The following is a 24,387-nucleotide window of genomic DNA, read 5'->3' on the forward strand; positions in this document are numbered from 1 at the left end:
TTCATTGCTCTGATTCTCCTGCAACCCTTCTCAAATCCTGTTTGAAGGAGTAAGTGTCTAAAACTGTCCATGCTTGTAATGTTCATATGGGTTAATGAATAAAATAGGAGTCCTGTGACTACATAAGCTGAAATCACACTACCACTTGGCACGCGCAAAGCATATTCCAAAAGTTTAGAGCACTTTCAAATGCATTATGTCAGTAATCCTTACAATTTCCTTATGAGGGAAGCCAAGATTATTGTCTTGATTTTGCCGATTAAGAGCTGTAACAGAGAAAATGGTTTTCTGTAAGCAAATTTACGATACATGCCTCATCTTGTATCCTCAGAACATCGCTAGCTGCCTGGTACTTCCAGATAAGGTGCCTTTTAGAGTAAAGTATACACTCTGCCTGCTTTTGAATACCATGTAAAAAGATTGTATTTTCAACATTGTATTTATATTAATTGTTTTATTTAGTATCCTAGTATGATTTGTGTTGATTGCTTATTTAGTATCCTATGACTATCACTGAGGGTTGTATCTTATGATTTATGATTTATGAATGTATTTTAAGATGATTATGATCATGATTTTTCACTTGTATGTACACTGAGAGCTTATGCACAAATTTCTTGTGTGTCCAATCACACTTTGCCAATAAAGAATTCTAGTAAGTCTAATAAAGTAGACTGGCTGAGCTTACAGTTCATACATCTAGATCTTAATCCAGAGCATTTGGAGGAGTATGTGTGTGAAGCCATAATTTAATGCCCCACACATTCTAAAATGGAGAAAGGGGTGTAGGAGTGATGACGCAATGTCTCTGCATATGACGTTGTATAACGACATGGGAATCGAGCCAAAATGTGCAGTTCTTTTCCTTTTTATATGGTGTGGTTTGCAGAGATGAAAGACAATTATGTTTCTTGTGTTACTTAAGATAGTAAAACATGGACACTATTAAACATTCATGCTTTATTACTCCATTCAGATATAATGAGGGAGAGCCAGGGATGTAATAGCATGTGGAAATACAAGGAGAAAGAGCCACAGGCAAGGCAACTGTCAGATAAGATGTTGGTTGTCACCTTTAAAGCCCTTCATGGCTGGGGGACCATCTGCTACAGGTCACATCCACCTGACCCACTAGAGTGGGGAGGTAAAAAATGTTACGGGTCACATCTCCTAAGGAGGGACCTTTGGAGGGACCCAGAAGAAGGGCCTTCCTCATGGTGGCTCCCTTCCTTTGGAATGTCATCCCTTCAGAAATTAGACTGGTCCTACTTTGTCACTCTTTCATAAGGCTCTGGTTTCGGCAGCAGGCCTGGTGAAGAGCGGGATGGAGACTATCAAATGGCTTATTTCACTGTTACCCCCGGGGGGAGGGTGTTCAGCAGAAATTTGGGCTTGGCAAACATCTCAGAAGTGACCCTCCCTCATTTCTTCCACCGTAAATGTGATGGGGAAGAAATGTACTTTTTCCTTACCAAAATTCTGTTAATGTAACCTTACCATAAACTAGAATTAGTTCATCTGGGCTTGCTTCCTGACTAGGCTACTTTGCAAGCCTGGCATGGGAACACTCAAATAAAATTAGGGGAACCAACCCCAGCGATATGCCTTCATTATGAACAATAATGGCCAAGTGTACAGGCCGTGTTAAACCAACATTAAACAGCATGTGAGCCTAGCTTGCAATATTTAATGCTCTATAATTGTCCCTTTATATATAATCCTTTCTTAACCTGGCCATCTTTGGGACAACCATCATCCTTTTTTGTGGGCAAAACCTGGTTCACTTAAGCAGTGAATCATTCTGAAGATGAATCATTTTGAAGATGAAACATAAATTTATTAGCATGCAAATAATGAGAGTGTACATTAGGCCACTGTATTATGAAGACAAGAAAATGGCAGACACAGTGTAAATTACAGCATATTGGAGGTAGATAGATAGATAGATAGATAGATAGATAGATAGATAGATAGATAGATAGATAGATAGATGATAGATAGATAGATAGATAGATAGATAGATAAATAGATAGATAGATAGATAAACAGACAGATAGACAAGACAAGACAGACAGACACATTTGGGTGACTTTCTCATTATTTATCCCTTCCTACTAGGATGCCATAGAAAAGTGCAAAGAAATAGTGCATGATCGGAACACGTGGAGAGATCTGGCCCATATAATCGCCAAAAATCAGACTCAACTGAATGGACAACATCATCGTCATCATCATCATCATCACATCTGTGTTCTAATTATAATATATGTAACACAAGATGTGTAAACAATTTGGTTTAATGGACCACAAGTTCCTGACAGAGTCTTCCTTCTTTCACTACTCAGGACCAATTCAGCTTGATGTGAATGTTTTTTTTTTTAAACAAGGGCACTTTTAAGTAGTTCATGTCTATTACGTGTTGGCAGTTTGGAAGTAAATGCAATTCATTTGGGTACCAACTGCATACTTCTTTTTGCTGCTAACAATCTTAACCTTTAGTTTATTCAACTGCTGCCATAGGATTTAATCTCTCTTACATTTTTCTTTTTCGCATTTTAAAGATTTTTTCAATACTTTTTTTAAAGTCCAGTAAAAACTCCCTATTCAGGTCAACTTTTTGGCTTGTCGTTTGTGTTTCCATCTTAGTTGTTTTCTCTGACATGCAGTCCATATATTTAAAAAAAAATCCAGGATTTTTGCAAATTCATTTTGTTCTGATATTTCTGCATCAGGCAAAATTTGTTTCATCTTTTTATCTTGTAAATTCTCCAAGATGTTCTCTTTCACATCAGTAGTTTCTTTTTTAATGTCTTTAGGACATAATCTGTTCATAGAACATGCATCATTGCTGAAACTGAAGCTGCTGTTTTTTGACCCCATTCTTCAAAAATTTCCTAAAGTATTTTGAATATCAAAGCATTTTCTGCTATTTTGCAAGTTTCAAGCTGACCAAAGACAAAAGGCAGGCTTTTCACTTTTGTTTTCCTTTTTCTTTGGTGCTTGGAAACTTTGGTCCCCTCTACTGTTTAATTTCTATAAGCATAAAATCTCAAGTGTTGGTTCTGATTTAAGATATTCAAAAGGAGAAGTTTGAAAAACCACTGATGAGTTTACCATAAAAAGTTAATTATAAACTTAAGCATTTGGGGGGGGGGAATAGAGCTAAATGGCAAAAGCTAAATTAGAATCTGATTTAAGAAAGTTATAAACAAATGAAGGGGCCACATAGATTTAGAATAATGGGATTTTTTACATATGTGCTGTACAATTTTGGAATAATTTGCATATATTATCAGTTAATGAGGATTTAATAGCTTCCAGCTGATGTAAGGTTGTAAACTGTAATATGTAAGCCGATGTAAGGAGAATGAGTCAGCAGAGTTACTGCCACTTTAAGAAGCTGTCTATTTAAGGGAAGCCGTGCGAGGGAATGTCTCTCTCTCTCTCCTAATGTATCTCTCTCATCCTGTATTTCATTTCTCTCCTTGTGTTCATAGCTGAGTGGTAAGGTATTTATCTCCTTTTATATATTTGTATATAAATCACTATTAATTGTCTAAAGGCTCTGTGTGCTGTGTTTTGCTCCTGGGTTTATCTCATAATAATAATCATGCTGCCAAAACTCTGACATATGTTTATAAGTTAAATCAGATTCCAATTTAGCTTTTGCTATTTAGTTCTAAATTCTATGTAGTTTTTAAATTCTTAAATTTATAGTTAATCTTACATGAGAAACTCACCAGTTGCTTTTCAAACTTGCCATTTTGAAGAAGCCTAATATCCTTTAGTAGGTAATTAGTAGGCTACTCTCCATCTTTTAAAAGGGTTCATCATATACAATACAATAGTAGAGTTGGAAGGGACCTTGGAGGTCTTCTAGTCCAACCCCCTGCCTAGGCAGGAAACCCTATACCGTTTCAGACAAATAGCTATCCAACATCTTCTTAAAGACTTCCAGTGTTGGGGCATTCACAACTTCTGGAGGCAAGCTGTTCCACTGATTAATTGTTCTCACTGTCAGGAAATTTCTCCTCAGTTCTAAGTTGCTTCTCTCCTTGATTAGTTTCCACCCATTGCTTCTTGTTCTACCCTCAGGTGCTTTGGAGAATAGTTTGACTCCCTCTTCTTTGTGGCAACCTCTGAGATATTGGAATAATGCTATCATGTCTCCCCTAGTCCTTCTTTCTCTTAAGCTAAACATACCCAGTTCCTGCAACCGTTCTTCATATGTTTTAGTCTCCAGTCCCCTAATCATCTTTGTTGCTCTTCTCTGCACTCTTTCTAGAGTCTCCACATCTTTTTTACATCGTGGCGACCAGAACTGAATGCAGTATTCCAAGTGTGGCCTTACCAAGGCATTATAAAGTGGTATTAACACTTCACGTGATCTTGATTCTATCCCTCTGTTGATGCAGCCTAGAACTGTGTTGGCTTTTTTGGCAGCTGCTGTACACTGCTGGCTCATATTTAAATGGTTGTCCACTAGGACTCCAAGATCCCTTTCACAGTTACTACTACTGAGTAAGGTATCACCTATACTGTACCTGTGCATTCCGTTTTTGTTGCCTAAATGTAGAACCTTACTCTTTTCACCATTGAATTTCATTTTATTAGATAGTGCCCAATGTTCAAGTTTGTCAAGATCCTTCTGTATCTTAAGCCTATCTTCTGGAGTGTTGGCTATTCCTGCCAGCTTGGTATCATCTGCAAATTTGATGAGTTCCCCATTTATTCCCTCATCCAAATCATTGATGAAGATGTTGAAGAGTACTGGGCCTAAAACAGAGCCTTGGGGTACTCCACTGCATACTTCCCTCCATGTAGATGCAGTTCCATTGAGAACTACACGTTGAGTGCGGTTGGTCAGCCAGTTACCAATCCATCTGGTGGTGATGCTGTCTAACCCACATTCTTCTACTTTATCTAGTAGTAGGTTATGGTCTACCTTATCAAAAGCCTTACTGAAGTCCAAGTAAACTATATCAACGGCATTCCTCTGGTCCACTAATTTTGTCACATTATCAAAGAATGCAATAAGATTAGTCTGGCATGATCTGTTTTTGACAAATCCATGTTGGCTTTTGGCTATTACTTTGTTTGCTTCTAGGTGTTCGCAAATTTGTTGCTTGATTATTTTTTCCAGAATCTTTCCTGGTATTGAGGTTAGGCTGATAGGTCTGTAGTTTCCTGGATCTAATTTTTTCCCTTTTTTGAAGATGGGAACCACATCAGCTCTTTTCCAGTCCTCTGGTAGTTCCCCGGTGTTCCAGGAACTCTGAAAGATATAATTCAGTGGTTCTGAGATCTCGTCTGCTAGTTCCTTCAGAACTCTGGGGTGTAATCCATCCGGTCCTGGTGATTTGAACTCATCTAGGGTAGACAGGTGCTCACTTACCATTTTCTTCCCTATTTCAATTTGTGTTCCTAATTTTGTGGTGCTGCTTTTGATAGGTTGGACTGTTTTATCCCTTTGTGTAAAGACAGATGCAAAACATGAGTTAAATAGTTCTGCTTTCTCCCTGTTGCTTGTCACCTTCTTGCCACTTTCTCCTAGCAATGGACCAATTGTTTCCTTAACTTTTTTCTTGTTTTTAACATGTTGGAAGAAGCTTTTTTTGTTAATTTTTACTTTTGTGGCAAGCCTTTCTTCATTGTGAGCCTTAGCTTTCCTCACTTCATCTTTACAGGCTCGGGCTATTTGCTGATATTCTGCCTTAGTTATGTCCCCCTCCTTCCACTTTTTATACTTACTTTTTTTGTCTTTCAGTTTGTCAGATAGTTGTTTATGCAGCCATGCTGGTTTCTTTTGGGAGCTGTTGTTTTTCTTCTTCATTGGTATTGTGTTAGACTGGGCTTTTCTAATCTCATTTTTCAAAATTTCCCAAGCTTCTTGAGTTGTTTTCCCCTCGAGGATTCTCATCCATGGAATTTTTCCCAAGCTCTCTCTAAGTTTATTGAAATTAGCTTTCTTAAAGTCCAAGACTCTAGTTTGACTTTGTTCTACTACTTGTGTTTGGATAATGTTGAATTCCAATATTGCATGGTCACTTGCCCCCAGGGTTCCTATGACTTCAACACCTTCTATCATTTCCTCTCTGTTAGTGAGAATTAAGTCCAGTATGGCTGATCCCCTTGTTTCCTTCTCTACTTTTTGGAAAACAAAGTTGTCTGCTAGGTTTGTTAGGAACCTGTTGGATCTTCCACTTGGTGCAGAGTTTGTTTCCCAGTTGATGTCAGGGTAGTTAAAATCTCCCATTACTATTGTGGTGTGCTTCCTACATACCTTAGTTAGCTGACTAGCAAAAAGTTCATCTTCTTCCTCTGCTTGGTTGGGTGGCCTGTAGTATAGACCTATGGCAATGTCATTTCCCCCACAACCTTTAATATTGACCCAAATGCATTCAAGATAGTTCTCATTATTGTTGTGCTCTATTTCTGTAGAGACATAGTTATTTCTTATATATAGTGCAACTCCACCTCCTCTTTTATTTGGTCTATTTCTTTTAAATAATTTAAATCCTTCTAGCTGTATGTTCCATTTGTCAGTTTCATCCCACCAAGTTTCTGTAATGGCAATAATATCATATCTGCCCTCTTTTACTTGAATTTCTAATTCTCCCTGTTTATTCCTCATGCTCTGTGCATTGGTATATAGACATTTGAGTCCATTTTGATTGACCTTGTGTTTACTGTCTACATAACCTGTATTATGCCTGACTGCCCCTATTTTCTTGCCACTTGTGTGATTCATGCACATGGTATGACAATCACTATTACATGCTTGGTTTTGCTTGACAGCAGGAGTGATAATCTTACCCACACACACATCTATGTTACATGCATTTATAACCCTATGAATTTTAGTTTGCTGGGGACAGAGATGTTCTGTATCTATTAATTCTCTGTCCCCGCTCTTCAGTTTAAATGTTTATCAAGAAAATCTGTGAATTTAATGCCAAGTAACTCAGTTCCTTTCTTGGATGGGTGCAACCCATCTCTTTTGTACAGTTTTTCATTGGACCAGCTACAGGCTTCATGACTAATAAAACCAAAGCCTTCCCTTTTACACCACTCCTTTAGCCAAACATTAAACTCTGCTACACGCTGGCCCTTCCCTTTTTGTTCCTTATATACAGGTAAAACCTCTGAAAAGATAAGCCTACAACCTATACTATTAAGTTCATACCCCAAGTTCTGGAAATCATTCTGCACAGAAAGTACATCTTTCTGGGATAGATCATTAGTGCCAAGATGTATAATAGCATCAACGTCACAGTCCTTACTTGCATTCTTGACTATCTTAAGAATACGCCTCTTGTCTCTGCTGGCAGTAGCACCTGGCAGACACCTGACCTCTTTTAAAACCTCCGTATCCTCTCCTAAATTAACATCTCTTACGATTGAATCACCAACCAGAAGGTGACTTCTCTTTTTACATACCTTGATCTTCTTCTGCGACTGATGTGTGATACCTGGTTCCCCTTTTCGCCTTTCCGAAGAAAGTTCTTCGTTTTGGACCACGATCCCCTGCTTATTTGAGTCATCATTATCACAACTGCCTTGACCTATCTCTTTAGTGTCCCCATTAAGGTCAGCAAGGGCACTATATCTGTTTTGCTGGGTCACAGCAAAAGCTTTGGGTTTATGGTTCACAGCTCTCAACCTGCCAGATCCCACAGTTGTCCAGACAGCTCTTCTCCTGCAAGATCTTTGTGGTAGAGGGGGCTGATAGTGTGGCTTCACCATAGAGTGGAATGGCTGACGTAGACACCTAGTTTCTGCTTGGAGAGCACAGATTACAGATTCTAGATAGGTAATCTGCCTATGTAGACTCGTAATTTGTTTACAAAGGGGACAGTATCCAAATTTGAAAAGAGTACTGCGAAAGACAGGTGCAAAACAGCTATTACATTGAACTAAGCCAGTCATTTTGAAATAAATAAAATCACAATCTCAAACACACTAATCCAGAATGTATTATTGCTATTTTGGTTTATAGATATATGATTCGCGCGCCTAACGGCGCGCGGGCCCCCACCTCAGTGTCTTTGTCTTGTGACTCACCCCCTCCTTCTCTCCAGCAGCTCCAATCCTAGCTTCAGGAAGATTCAAATGATATGGAGTTTAAGGGCCCCCGCCTCAGTGTCTTTGTCTTGTGACTCACCCCCTCCTTCTCTCCAGCAGCTCCAATCCTAGCTTCAGGAAGATTCAAATGATATGGAGTTTAAGGGCCCCCACCTCAGTGTCTTTGTCTTGTGACTCACCCCCTCCTTCTCTCCAGCAGCTCCAATCCTAGCTTCAGGAAGATTCAAATGATATGCTATATATCATAGTTGAGAACATGATAGTTCCCTTCACTCCTGGCATTCAAACCCTCAGAAAACTACTGACCTATGTTTTCTTCATGAGGAAAACCAATCCAGAGTACAAGTGGGGAATCTCCCATTCTCTCTTTGTCTGGAGGGGTTACATGGGATTGCTTTACTCACCAATCATTCAGACTTATCAATGGTCATCATCTCCACTTATGCCATAGCTTCCTTTTCCTGACCTAGAATTACCGCCTATATTTTTAAGAATGTTAAGGATTTTATAATTTATATCAGTTTTGCTGAAGAATTCCTGACTTTGGAATACCGATAGTCTATGTTTGTTAATTTCCAGACAGCGAATTAAAATATTTTACAGCATGATGCTATTTAAGTTACATTTTTCAACTTTAGAGAACATCATTTTTTTCTGATCAGAAATACCAAAGAGAACATTCAGGAAAGCATCAGAAAGGCTATCACTGCATTCAGATATATCACAACAGAGAGTTTGGCTCACTTGACCTGATAGTGGACAGCAGAAAGCCCAGGATATCATTTACCTAATGTAGGAGCACCTGGAGGGGAAAAAAGGTAAACTCCTATTATGTATTCATGATGGTTGTTTCCCCTCCACCTCCATTTATGTTTATTTTACAGCATTTATGTTCCCGCAGATGAGAAATGCAATTATTGTGTGAAGCATTTTATGTGCTTAAATGGCATGAAGGTGGGGGAAGGGGGAGGGACAGAATCTTCCCGTTTTATTTTTGCATTTTTCAATCCATAGCAAAAGCTCATGATTTTGTATGGATTATGGACTTAATTGAATTTCCAACGATAGCATTCTTCTACTAGGTGGATTTTGGTTTTTAAGAAAGAATTGGACAGCCACCTATTTGAAGTGGTATAGCATCTCTTGCTTGAGCAGGGGGTTGGATTAGAAAGTGGGGCTGCTAAAGGAGGGGAAATGGGGGCAACTGGCAAAGGGAGGGGTGGCAGCGAGAGGGGAAGGCCAGAGCCAGGGAATGGTGCATTCCCTGACCCAGCCGAGGTGGGCGGCAGCTCCAGGACCTCAGGGAATGGTGCATCCCTGGGGCCCGACCCAGGGTGAGTGGTGACATCCTTACTTACCTTTGGTGAGCTGAGCAGAGCGGGCAAGGCACAGACGAGAAGGCATATATAGGACTCGGATGGCCAGGATGAGCATTGAGTGAGCAAGTGAGGGTCGGGCAGATGGGGCAAGCAAGCAGCAACCAGGCGGACAGGGCGAGCAAGCAGTGGGTGGGCTCAGTGAGCGAGTGGCCACAGGGGGACTGGTTTTGGGGCATGGCCAGCTGGCCACCGCTACCAGTTCTCTGACTGCAGGCAAATTACCACCACCGGTTCGCATGAACTGGTGCAAACTGGCTGAATACCACCTCTGATACATATACCTGAACAAGGAGTTTATACATTCCATGGTATATAAAATATGAAGTTGGTCTTTTCAATTACTGGTCCCGTTGAAATTTGGATAGCAATTGGACATCTTTTTTTCTGTATTTTAAACTGAAATGATTATAACATCTGTATTGCTGTTATTGAATCGCTTTGAAAATCCTTCCTGATTGCTACCATCTTTACATCTAATAACAACAAATTCCATAATTGGGCCTCCATACATTTTCCCAAATCTCTGCACTTTTCATAATTCTAAGTATGTTTATCATTAACCATATTATGCTTCGTTTTTGAATTATTCCAGCCCTTTAAGTTACAAATCATTTCTAGCTGCATTCATTGTTTGAGGGTCACCAACCAGCAGCTATAAATTATATTCTAAATATTGCATTATCCATCCCTCTCTCCCTCCATCCCTCCCTCCTTCTTTCCTTTATTTTTATGGAGGGGCAGTTTCCATTTTTAGAAGGATTTTTTTTTTTAAAAAAATGCTTTCTGATACTGGTCATTACTTATGCTGGTGATCTTTTGAAATTGGTGAAATTTCTGCTGATTTGCAGTTTTCATTCCAGTTTATTTACCGTGGTCATGATAATTCCTCAAAACTGATTTCAGCACCTTTCCCTTTCAAACTCCTTCTAACCATGCCTTATTTTGGAGGGTTTTTAATAAATAAATAAATAAAATGCTCTTTTGGACTGAAATACTTAATCATATAATGTGCCCTTGGTTTATATATTGGAGCTTAAAAGACCTAATAGCCAAGGGAAATCTCTGTGCTGTTAAAAATCCAAAATTAATATCAGCGATCAACCAGAGGTTTCAGAACATTGCTACAGGTGTAATTTAATCAGCCATCAGCCAAATAGCACATTGGTGAATGGAAGCTGCTCATATTTTATTATCAAAACACATACATTTTCTAGGTTATGACAGCAAAGGTAAACATTATGTGGAATCAAGTTGACATTGGCTGATATAACACAATGATGTTAAATAAGTGCTGGAAGAAAAATGTGGAGTTGTGTATGGGGTAGTGACAGGGTAGTAGTTATATCTTTCCCCTTCTCCACCCTCCAAAAATATATAGGTGTCAGGTTGGGTTATGTTAACCTAAAATGCTATGAGAATGGTTAATACCATCCATGATATGTGAAACAGTACTTCTGAGCACAGTCTGGTCATCCTTCTCATTTCAAACACTTTTGCATTCATAGAGGCTATCCCCATCCAAAGGTGTTGTTCTTCTGGTCTTATCTTACCATAGCAGCACATAGCAGCACATTTTTTTATTTGCGCAAACTTAAGATATTGACATGACAGTGACTGTGTTTGGCTAAACATTTTCTCCCTGTTAAGAGAACTCTGTTTCCTTAAATGTCCTAATTCTCTACAGAAAGCTTTCACATTGCCATGATCTTTCTTTACTTATATGTGCAAATCGTTCCATTTTCATTTGGAAGCTGATTGAAACTTCTGATTCAGAAGATATACCGTATTTTTCAGACTATAAGACACGCCGGAGTATAAGACGCACCATAATTTTGAAGACGTAAATTTAAAAAAAAAATATTTTTTTGTGCTCTGCAGGCCTCCCAAACTCTCTGCATGTCTTATTTTTTTTTCAATAAATGAGGGGAGGGCATGTAGAGCTTTGGGAGGCTTGTAGAGTGCTCCTGGGGGCTGGGGGGGGGGGGGAAATGAGCAAAAACCACCCATTTTTTGCTCAAGTTTCCGCAGAGCCCAGGAACATTTTGCAAGCCTCTCAAACCCTCTGCACATCCATTTTTGCAAAGCAGGGTGGGGGGTTGGTAGGCCAAAAATGCTATATTCAGTGTATAAGAGGAACCCAGATTTTCACCCTCTTTTGTGGGGGGAAAAGGTGCATCTTATACTCCAAAAAATATGGTACCTCTGTCCAGCTCCACGATAATCATGGTCTCATAGAAGAATGAAATGTACCAAAATTAGAATATTTTGCACATATTTCATATTAACCTAAATTGCAACTCTAGGAAAGCTAAAAATGAATATCCTCTGGACTCTTAAAGTACTTGTATTCTTTATCAACATGTCCTTCCTTGACCATTACTTTTACTATTTATCAGACACTTTACAGAGGTTCTCCGAATGCAGAGATTCATAAAATTCCAATTACAAATTTTAATATATTAACATTCTTGTATTGTATTTTTGCCCAGATTGAAAACTTTCATTTTATTAAAGTTTAGACTTACAAAAATAATAAATGATACTATTTTTTTAAAAAAACACAAAAGAATAAAAAGAAAAAAAAGTGCAAAGGAAAAAATAAAAATATATAGTTAAGAATAAAGTGTGTGTCAGGCCTGCAGAGGTTCCTTTAAGAATCTTTGGCCTGCCACACTTTCTTATAATTCCCTATGCTGTTTCATTAGTGTAGTAATTGGGAGGGGGGAATAGAAAGGAATGTGTGTTGTCATTCCTTTCTAAAAGCCAAGGTCATTGACACTTGACCGGAAGAAGCTGGGTGGAGATGCCAGCGTGGAAGAAGATTGGGCTATGTGATGGATTTATGGGTGTGGGGATAGATCATGAACTTTCAACTGGGTGGAATTCCACAGATGTGCCAACATACCTGTATTGTTAAATTGGAACTTTAAGGATGATTCTGCCTTTGGACTTTGATTTATTCCTGCATGGTATTTGGAACACTGACAGTCTGTGTGTGAGAGAGAGACAGGGGGGAGGGAGAGAGGGAGGGAGAGGGGGGTCATTGTAACAAATGCAAACAATTTCAGTATTGTATCATCTTTCTTGATGCTACAACAAAAGATCTTTTCTTCTCCTATCTCATCTCTTATCTATAAACAAGTCTTATCATTCAGTACTGGTTGGCAAAAATCCATTGAGAGTTACCAGAAACAAAAACATATAAATTTTAATCTTGATCAGATAAACCAACTTTATATTCCTTTCCCTAGTTTTTAATAATCTTTAAAGTCTTTGTTTGTAATCTTTTTATATAATGCATAGGTCATAATCTACCTTGAATATAGGTTTATATACTTTCCATTCAAAAGTGTGGGCACTTGATGTTTCTCAATTCAAATCGAAATACTATAAAAATTTCTACCCACATTTGTTATACAATTTTTTTTAATCACTCAACAGGGAGTCATTAAAATATCAATTTATGGATACCTTAATCATTTTTTTTTGAAATACACATTTCAGTATTGCACTATGGTCAAATACATTGCAAGCATCAATATTACATTCTGGAATTTAATTAATCAACGATATAAAAAGTAGCATACATCAAATGCCAGGAATCTATTACATTCAATTCTTCCATATACGTCTTAATTGTTTCTTTCACTAATAGTTTTTTTGTGTGCTAGTATATTTCTATCAAGCTCAGAATCCAATATTTCAGTAAGATGTCTTTTTAATTGAGTTTAGTTTCATTCAGAGTGACCTGACCAGAAGTCCCTCTTCTGGTTTGTTATCCTTTTAATTATTAAGACATCAGTCAGTTTCAATTCCAAATCCATTGTTTAACACCTTTATCCATATCATTCTTGTAACTTGGAATTTTAAAATCCTTATTTGAATTAGCCTCAGTTTCAGTCTTGACCAGTAAAATATAGTATGTTCCTCTTCAAAAACTCTTTTAAATCCAGCTTTATGATAGCAGATAATCTCAAAAGTAACTTCTGAGTGCATTATTCCCATACATACTTCATTCTAAGTTAGAATAATTTGTTCCATTCTGTTTTAGCGTGTCACTTCTCCTTTAATTATAAATTCGTAGATCTTTCCTCTAATGCTCAACCTTGAAAGTCCCATTTATCTAAAATACCCAATTTAGATGAGGTCTTAACCTCCTCTAAATTAAATTTAGATTTAATTTAATAACAGATTTAAATCTATTGCTGTTTCCAATAATAATATACTCAAGTTTAGTTTAATCACCTGACATCTATTGCTAGGTACCCTCAGTCTAAAATAAGTTATTGCTGCTTCTCTAAATGCTCTCATTGATTGCCCACTGCTGACAGCAAATCACTATTGTTGCAACTAAACTTTTAAAAATTTCATGCATTTACTCTTCCTTAGATACAAAGCCTGATATCCTCCCCCACACACAACTTTTCTTTCATTCAAGTTAGCTTGTTAAGGAGGAGGAGCCTTAAAGTGCAGCAAATCAGTTGGGATAACATACTTGATAAGGCTTACTAGAATTGATATGATAAATTGAAGCTTTGCTGATATATCAATATCTATCTATATCTATCTATCTATCTATCTATCTATCTATCTATCTATCTATCTATCATCTATCTATCTATCTATCCATTCATCCATCCATCCATCCATCCATCCATCCATCCATCCATCCATCCTGTGGATCATGGGGAGGGGAAATAAACTCTGTGCCTGGCAAATTTGAAGATGAGGAAGTGTAAGATGATCATTAGTTCAGTTATTGGATAGCTCAACCAGAGCAATGACTGGCTAATACCATTCCCTTTCAAGTCCCGACCTCAACTAAAGGTGTTTGGGAGATATTTTATAGAGTCCCAAAGGTTATTTGCAGAAAGAATGAGTTTTCGACTTTTTTTCATTGAGGTCGGCCTTATAAACCAGTTGAGCTAATTTTACTTTATTGTAAAACTTCATTGACAGAATATTATAAATTTGGAAGTATAATTTTCCACCACCCCCCATCTTTTTTACAAGCTGAGAAACTAGGGAGAATCCCTTCTGAGCCTCTTGCCTTGCCTACCATCCAACTGGGAGTTAAGCTATCTCTAATATTACCATTCCTTTGTCAGCTTCTCTTAATACAGTCTATTTGGTATCAAGGGATGTTGCAGGTCAGTTTTCTGTGCAACTGCCTGGGTAAGTCTCTGCAGTTTTCCTAGACCGAATGTCTGTCCCTAGAAAACCCAGATGGTTTTGTACCTAAGGGAAGACTAGAATTGAAAGTTTCACAGTGTCCCTTAACCATGACACCAAGCTGGCTCATTATGAAAAGCTTATGACATTGAAAAATGGGGGAGGGGCTTTTAAGTATGTGCAAGAATTTTAAAACTATAATAGTTGACATTTTTGTTTGTAAAACAATCAATCTCCACATGGAGGGATCAGTATATTTTATCCATAGTCTAGGAATAGACCAACCCTAATATGGCATTAATTAAATGACTTAGATAATTGGAAGAAATTATCAAGGTAGGTGCACTGATTTGAGTGATTTATTGCAAGAAAATATTTGCTTTTTGTTTATTTAAAGTATTATACATTGAAGTAATTATTGAGAATGAGTCTTCCTGAGTTCAGTGCAACTGCAGACCAAATTCATAAGCTATTAATTATGCACGTATTAAAAAATAGCCCAAACCACTTCATTTTTTTTCCAGTGCAAAGGAATGTTGAAAATAAATTATGCCACAGGAGCTGAGACTCTGTTCCTTGGCAGGATAAAACAGGATGAAATTTGGTATGGAAAGAAAAGCTAGATTAGAGAAAGATAAAATGATTTAGGTCTGGCCAGGACCAAAAGAAAAACAGAAAAAATTTCTCCCAAAAGTGCCAGAAGAAAAGCCAGTTAGGAAATGGCTCCAAATGGATCTAACTGCTGCATTCTCAATCTTCCCTCCCTCCATCCTTCTGGTCATAAGAACCAGAATGGTTTTATTGAAGAGTATTGGAAAGAGTCCCATGCTCCAGATGCTTTCTCTATTCTCTATTCTTCCCAAACCAACAAAATTCTGGAAACAATGAGAAGAGGCTCGGGACTCCATCTAGAAAAAATAACAGCACTAAATTTGGGGTGGCAGAAGAAACTTTTTTTTTTTTAAAAAAAAAAGACATTTTAAAATGTGCAAAATCCAGGGGCGGAGAAAGAAAAGGCAGAGCATCGCCAATGTATCTCCTAAGAGAAAGGGAGTGATGCAATGACTGAAAATGTTCTAAACATTTTACAGTCCCCTGCCGCCTTCCTCTTGCTCACTGAACCAGAATGGAGAGAATGGAGTATACTATGCCTCCAGTGCACACAAATGCCTACAGATGCAACAAATTACTTCCTTACATATTGAATATGTCAGTGTGAGAGAGTTCTTGACTTGGAAGACATGGTAGCAAGGTGAGCCAATGAATAGGCATAGCAACTAAGTCAGCCAATGAGGGTTGTTTTGGAAACTGAAACAGTATTTTCTGTGTGAGCAACAAGGAGACAGCAAGGAGCCTGGGTGTGGCTTAGCTCTGTAGCTCTGAGTCTGTCTGATCTCAGAACTGGTCTGCTACTCTAAACTGAAACAAAAATTGTTCCCCCCTTTGCCTGGGTTTTGCTTGTATTTACTACCATGTTGGAAAACCTGCTTTTGGTATTGTGTATTTACTTCATGTGTTGTATTATGAATCTTATAATTACTTCATGTATTATATTAATGAATCCTTCTGAATCAGTTACCTGTGTGTGCTTTCTGGATGTGATTGCTGCAGTCATATCCAGAAAGGGAAGAATATCCTTTGGGCTTAGGACCCATGGTGGAACATTGGTTAGAATACAGTATTGCAAGCTAACTCACTGTTCACTGCCACAAGTTCAATCCTGACCAGCTCAAGGTTGACTTAGCCTTACATCCTTCTAAGGTTGGTAAAATGGGGACACAAATTTTGGGGAGCAATATGCTGAAATTGTAAACCGCTAAGAGAGGACTGTAAGGCACTATGAAGGATATGTCTAAGTGCTATTGCTATAGCTATTGTGCATATGCCCTTCCTATGAGCACTGCTGGTAAAAGATTTCAAAAGTATAGAATATAATACTTTCTTTGGCTAAATGTGGCTAGATATATAAGGAATTTGTCTCGGGTACAGAAACACTCAGTGTACTTTCAAAACAGAAAAAAATAACAATAACACTAAAAGTGTGCAACCAGTAGAAGGGAGAGATAAGAGATTATAAAAGGATAAATAACACTACAGCCACACTCTATGGGTTAGTATATATAGACATTAAACAGAACTTAGTAACCACTGTGTTTTGTCAACTGTGAGAATTAGGTGATCAGTAGAGTGATGGGACGAGGGGGGAAAAAACTATCCCTGTGTCTATTTGTCTTGGCATACAATGCTCTACAGTGCAGTGGTGAAATCTAATTTGTTTGCTCACTGGTTCTGTGGGTGTGACTTGATGGTGGTGGGGGTCATGTGACTGGGTGGGCATGGCCAACTTTTTCACTTTTTAAAGCATTTTTTTCCTGCCGGTTCGGGTGAATAGGCAAGAAAAAATGCTTTAAAAAGCAGGGAGAGGGGGGAGCTTCTGACGATCATGTGGCTCACAGCTGATCTGTGCAATCATGGGAAGGTTTTTTTTTACTACTGGTTCACAGAACCAGGGACAATTGTCCTTACCGGTTTGGCCAAACTGGGAGGCTTTCACCCCTGCTACAATGGCATCCTGAGTGAAGGAGTCAAAACAGTTTGTGTCCAGAATGTGAGGGATCTGTAGAGTACTCCATAGGTCATGCTTTGTATTATTTTCTTGCCTTTTCAAATTTTGGACATATCAAGTCAGTATACAAGAAAATATATTCATCCTTGAATACTTCTCTGATTTGCCATTTTCTTGTGAACAAAATGCAAGGCATAACACACACACACACACACACACACACACACAGACAGACACACCCCTTTTGAACAGTTTGTTAATCATTCATTGTATACAGGCTTTTGACCAAAAGAAACTTTGACTAAAACTTGAAGGTCAAACACAGAATGAAAAGTATCTAGAAGACAAAACTGTTACATCAGCCTAATTCATAGAAAGAATGCCGCTTTTATCATGGGTAGCCAATATGATTTTAAACTATCTGAAAGGACTCAGACAGTAAAATGCAAGTTTATGTTTTCAGCATAAAAATTCCAATCCGAGTTGATGGCACTAGTGTTTTAGATGTGTTTGTTCATACAAAAGTTAATCAATATGCCATAATTCAAAATTTTAAGAAGCATCACCCATTTTTTTTTTAAAAAAAATCAGAATACAAATGTCTTCATCTGCTACAAAAATAACATCATAGCAAATGCCACTGAATCTGAGAAACATTTCAAGCTCTAGAATCAGCTAAAAAACAGTGTAGTGGAGGTAAACTTCTACAAGCTTTAGTTCAATTATGTTAAAGTTACTTTAACTTCGGGATTGCATAAAATGATTAGAAATGTCTAAAATTAATTTCTTTAGACCTTGAAAGACACTCCAGAATCAGAAAAGCATCATTTTAAAAAGTTGCATCCTTTAAATCGCATGTTGCCTTTCTGTGTCTTTTTAAATAAAGGCCATTTTTTTTCTTTAGACATTAAAAAAAGATAATGCTATAATAAATCACTTGCAGAGGATATTTTTTTTTCTTCCTATCATTTTTTCTGCCCTTCTCTGCATTGCAAAATCAAGATTGTTCTGGGGTGCATTGAAAAATATGATACCTGTTTCCCTGAAAATAAGACCTCCCAGATAATAAGCTCAATCGGGCTTTTGAGCGCATGTGCTAAAATAAGCCCTCCCTTGAAAATAAGCCCTCCCCTAAAATATTTAAATGCATGCGCAGTCAGTCACTGCCATTTTATGGGGGGAAGGGGGGAATATGCCCCACGCACCCCACATGTACCTGCCATCCATGCGGAATGGCTTCGCAGAGGCCGCTCCCACAAACCCTAGCTACCGCGCCCCTTCTCTTAGTGGTGGCCGCAAAATGAGTGGCAAGCCCAGCAATGCTAGGGCTAGCAAGAGTGTGCCAGTAACAGAGACAGAACTTCTGGCCCTCTCTGGATCAGCTGATCTGTGGGCCGAGGTTAAGGGGCCTCCTGCACCTCAAAAATAATAAGACCTCCCCGAAAATAAGGCCAAGTGCTTATTTCAGGGGTGAAAAGAAAAGAAGACCCTGTCTTATTTTTGGGGAAACACGGGTAAACAAGAACTTTCTGCATACAGAAGTGCTTTCAGTTATGAACTTCAATAAAAGAGATGGCTTAGTTTTCCACCATAATCATAACAACGTAATAAAGGAGCTGGATTATAGAATATTCTTTTAGTTTATAATGAGTTGCCTTGGAGTTAATTGAGCTTCTAATTTTCCATGGATCAATGATGTATTACTCTTCTACTTTTGTAAAGATTCCAAAGCCACTAAAATCGTTTAATTCTTTATGAATAGCAAATAACCATTCTAGCCTTTAAAAAAAAAACCTCCATGACTATGCTTCCCCCTTTTTCCCCCAGCACAGGTCCTTCTTTCATTTCTTTGTCAGTCTCCATCAGAGGCAAATGCATTTATGCCATTTTGGTACTCGCCTTGTCATTCAAATGTGCCACATGGGAAATGGTTCTGATTGCTTTCTGATTTAATAATGGGAAAATATCATACGTTGACATATTTGAAAGACTGTCTGCTTTCTGCTGCAGAATGAGGGCCACATTTGGTTAATAATAATAATAATAATAATAATAATAATAATAATAATAATAATAATAATAATAATAATAATAATAATAATAATAATAATAATAATACATGCCTCTCTACAGTTTTGCCTGGATTATTATGCTTTCCACGTGAAGATGTAATTATAGGTGATTTTTATTTTGTTTCTTCCTGTTACTGAATTTTGTTTGTTTGTAAAAAGGCCTTATGTCAAGTGCCAGGAAAATCAGAAGATCCAGACAGTTCAAATGAGTAAAAATATTTGTTGCAAGTTTAAGCTCTCTACAAGAATTTGCACTATTAATGGTCCAAAGCAGTGGTGGGATTCAAATAATTTAACAACCGGTTCTCTGCCCTAATGACGGGCTGGCTCGGCATGACCAGATGATCATGTGACTGGATGGTCATGGCCAACTCAATGTCACTAACCACACCCAGACCCACACTCAAGATGCAATTTCCCTCTCTATTTGTTTACTGCTATGAACATCCAAAATACACAATTTAATCCTTTGTATACTGTATTTTTTGAAGTATAAGACACACTTCCCCCCCTCCCAAAAGTGAAAAAGTCTGTACGACCACTTCATAAACTCATGGCACAACATAGGAGAACAAACCCATCAGGACAAGATTGAGCAGTCCATTTGAATTTAAAAGATCTTTTGAAGACAGCAAAGTCTGTATTTTGGACAGAAAGGACCGCTAGTTTGAAAGAGGTGTCAAAGAGGCCTTCTATGTCAAAATTGAACAGCCCTCTATCAACAGAGGGGGAGGGATATGACATCATCTGTCTCCAGTGTACAACCCAGTCCTTTCAGCAGTTCCAATTTGCACTATTCAGGAGACCCCGAGAACACAGATAAACCACCACGTGGCCCGAATGACTCTCCAAAAGAAGACAAATGACCACCTGTTGTGCAAGGAATAAAAAATTATTCCATTCCCCATTATCCAGTCGAAAAAAGCCGAAGAAGCTTTTTGGATGAGAAGTGAAATATCTTCCACAAAAACAAGGAAGTCCAGTTGCCTCTTGCAAAAGCACCATTGGGACAAGGCAGCACCTAGCCCTAGGCACATTTGCTACACCTAAACCACTTTAAATGTACTTTGGATTGAACTTCCAAAACAATCTAACCGATGTTGTTTTATATATATATATAAAAGGAACCACTTGATTGTTTTAAGAACAATTTTGTTGTTCTTAAATGTTTTACAAAGATGATGTCCTTTCATTGCTTCATTGTTTTTTTCTCCTGTTGAGTAAAAGTGTACCATCTCAAGTGCTTAGGGAGTTTTAACAATGTTCACGGGCTAGAGGTGACTATGAGAGGGTGAGAACACAGGAACAGAAGTGTATCCCCACATTCTTAACACATCTATACATAACAAACACTTCTTTAATGTGACAGGAATTGCAGCTCTTTATATGCATGTGGTAGCTATTTTTGGATTTCAAGGACAGTTTTCTTAGACAGATGGGGACAAATATTTTGGGTTTTGGCAAGTTCTCGTATAGGCAGATATAGGAGCACTTTAAAAACAGTACCAGAATGAATGATGTTCTTTGGCATTTATATTTATATTCTCCTCTTCATATTCCAGGGTATACTTTTTCATTCAGAAAATTATGATATCAGGCACATTTGGTAAGATGGTATGAATTACATGAAATGCTATTATAATACAGATAATGCTCACCCCTTGAGGTACCAAACATAGTGTCCAAATTTTGTCCCAAATGTCCAAGGAAAGCATGTGAGTTGAACAATTGGATTTGGGTTAAATAGTGCTTACTGTGTAATTTCTCTTTGAACTTTTTTTGCTTGGGAGGTGGGGGGGTAAATGGATTGTGCAGTGCTTCAGGTGTACTTGACTGCAACACCTTAGCACATAAGCATCATTTTATGGAATTTCACAGCTTCCTTTTGCTGCTGTGGCAAACAGTGATATAAATATCCATTTACATCAAGGAGTTTTAGCTAGTTTCTACATGCATATCTTTTTGTCTTTGACTACAAAGCACCACAGACACTTCCATTACACCAATTTAAGGTATACTCACTATTTCAAATGTTATATTTTATTATACTGCTATCTTTCAAAGGACATTATATTACTGTTTCATCCCCATATTCTCTCCTGGAAGAATGTCTGGAACCAAGTAGAAAGGCTTTTTGACAATGACCTTAGAACTTTGGCTTCATTCAGGACAGTGGTCTTTTCAATTCCTTTCCATTTACCCTCTTGAAGCTGTGACTTCTCAATTATTCTGTTACACTAGACCAGTGCTTCTCAATTATTTTCTGTCATGCCCCCCCTAGGAAGAAGAAAACATTTCGCGCCCCCCTTAAGATGACCGTCGACTTAGGGAGGGAGGGAGCCACAGAGGCTTTTGACTTTTATGCCAACCAAATGCTCGCCGATTGGCTCCCTCAACGAGCTTCTCTGCAGCGGGGCTCAAAGGGAAGGAGAGCGGGATAAAACACCGGAGCACTCTAAGCTTTGGAAACTCTCGCCTTTCCTTACCACGGAGCCTTGGAAACTCTCCAGACAGAGACGCATCCTTGAAGCCCGGGTTTCGCTTCTCTCCGCCGGGGCCCCGCCTTACTCCCCACCCATTTAGCCGGCACTAGATCCGGTTCCCGTACGGCTCCAGCGTGAGGGCCGGTCGGAAGAAGGAGAAAGAGAAGGGGCGGCTGAGGGAAGAGAGACGCGGGCGGGCTCAGCGATCCTGATGGGCAAATGAGCCCCCCTTTACGGAGCCTCGCACCCCCCCTGGGGGGCGCCCCCCACTATTTGAGAAGCACTGCACTAGACCGATCACTTTCTGGAGATCTTTTCCATGGTCTTCAAGGACATGCCTTTTGCAGAGAATATGTAGACTTAAATTTAAAAAAAAAATCAGTGATTTTGATATCAGGTGAAAAAGTAGCCCGTCTTTGAATGAAGGAATGAAACATCAACTGTGTTATTTATTTTTTTGATACTTGCATATAACTGAATAACACTTAAAGTAGGCACTTTCAGAAGCAAAGAAAGAATTGATGGTTAAGTCTTCTCAGCCATATAAATTACTTTTTGATGTGTGAAGAGTGGGAATAAGGCTGAAGATCTTAGACCTGGCTCTTTCTTAGAAGTCACTCTCATCTTTAATGTGCACAATTGTATGAAGCACCAGCTTGCTCTATCTGTGGAGACTCTTCTGATGGAGAATTCAAAGTTCTGAATTACACTAAGATCATCAATCAACATAACTGTTGTCTCTCTGCAGAGAAAGATAAAAAGGATAAAGGAGGGAGCATATCTTAAGAGGTCCCTAAGGGGGTGTGCATAAGTGCACCAGTGTCCCTACCGTCCCTGTCCTCCTGTCCCATTTATATGTATTCTTTTTATGTGTTTATGGCTATGTTTTGCTTATTTATATCCATTCATTTATGCCATTTTTTCATGTGTTTTTCATACTTGTTTCCATGTACTTGTTGACAAACAAACAAACAAACAAACAAATAAATAAATAAATAAATAAATAAATAAGAATGGTTATCTCCATTCCTCTCCTGATGTGTAAAACATACATAAATTGTACACAAAAAGACTTTTGATAACAAATGACAGTGTGCGCAGCCGGTACACTTCTCTATTTTCAACAAAGTGGGGTGTCAAAACTGTGGAGTTGTTTTAATGTATAAAACATGGACCCAATAAAAATGGAAGATAGGTCGTTCCGGTTCCGGCAGCTGACAGCGAAGGGCAAGCCTTGCTCGCCCCGCGCATCCCCGGTGGGCTTCCCACTCCTTGGGGGGCACAGGACGCCCCGTAGAGGCGTCCTGCCGGAGGGGTGGCACTATGGGGGATCCCTGGATCGGCGGCGGCTGGCGGGGGGTGCCCCTGCCTCGCTCCAGGCACTGGGGAGCACGAAGAGGAGACGCTCCAGCGTCTTCGCTGTGAGGCTGATCGGAGAAAAAGAGAACAGAAGGATGCGGCTGCGGTGCGGTGAGGCGTGAACGTCCTCCATTCCTTTTAACAACCTTAACAACTTTAACAAGAAAGTCAGCTGTTTAAACTTTACTTTCAGCTTGACTCAGAGAGGCGCGGCTGGAGGGAGGGGGATTCCCCTCCCTCCCTTGGACAGGCGGCTGGAAACGATTTAGCTCTTAGCCCCAGGGGAAGGAGGAGGGGGAGAGCCAACCAATGATGTCATGCCCCTACTAAGTGAATTTTCGGATTTAAACCTTAAAACAATGATGATCTGGAAACTTTGGGAACATTGAACTTTGAAAACTTTATTTTTTGCCTCTAAACCCGAAGCTGGCAGGGCAAGATGGCACACTTCCGTTGTCTTTATGAAATGTGAAATCTGACTCCACCTCCGTGCTACTCAGACAAATCTCTTGTTGATTGCTGTCTCTTGAACTCCCTGGAGTGAAAAAAATTACTCTACTGCCAGGGCCAGTGGAAAAAAAACTCTCTTCTGCCTGGACCTTCTGTCTCCTGGACTCTCCTGGCTGTCCTGCCTTTCTGACTGACCATTCTCTATACTGACTGAACTTTTTATTCTACAAATAATGTCACCTAAAAAACCACCTCCTGGAAAGCCTGGCTTTGCTGCCTCTGCCCTGACATCCGCAACCTCCAGTCCTAGTACACAATCAACGATAACAGCTTTGATGCAACCTAAATCTACGGAGATGGAGTTTCAACAAATGTTTCAGCAACTCTTACAGGGACAAGAGGAAATAAAGAAACAACTGAAGGAGATGAAAGAGAACCAGGCCAAAATTAATAAGAACTCACAGAGATTGGACCTTTTGGAGGGTGTGGTGGCTGAGATGAGGGAGGGGATGGAAGGGATGCAGAAGGGAAACAAAGAACTTGACACCCAGCAGATGAAAATAGAGTTTGAGAGAATGTCTTTTTATCTTAGATTTCAAAATGTGTTAGAGATAGATGATGAAAACATAAGGGACATCTTGACAAACATTTTGGCTGACTACATCCAGAAGGAGAAGCAACAGATGGGGTGGGAAATAAACCTAGTTTATAGAGTGAACTCAGCTTACGCTAGAACACACAACGTTCCCAGGGAGGTACACATTAAATTCCTCAGAAAAAGCACAAGAGATGAAATTCTGAGCGCACAAAGGGGGCAAGCC

The sequence above is a fragment of the Natrix helvetica genome (assembly GCF_964273705.1).
Source record: "Natrix helvetica genome assembly, chromosome: 2".
Classification (NCBI taxonomy): Eukaryota; Metazoa; Chordata; class Lepidosauria; order Squamata; family Natricidae; genus Natrix; species Natrix helvetica.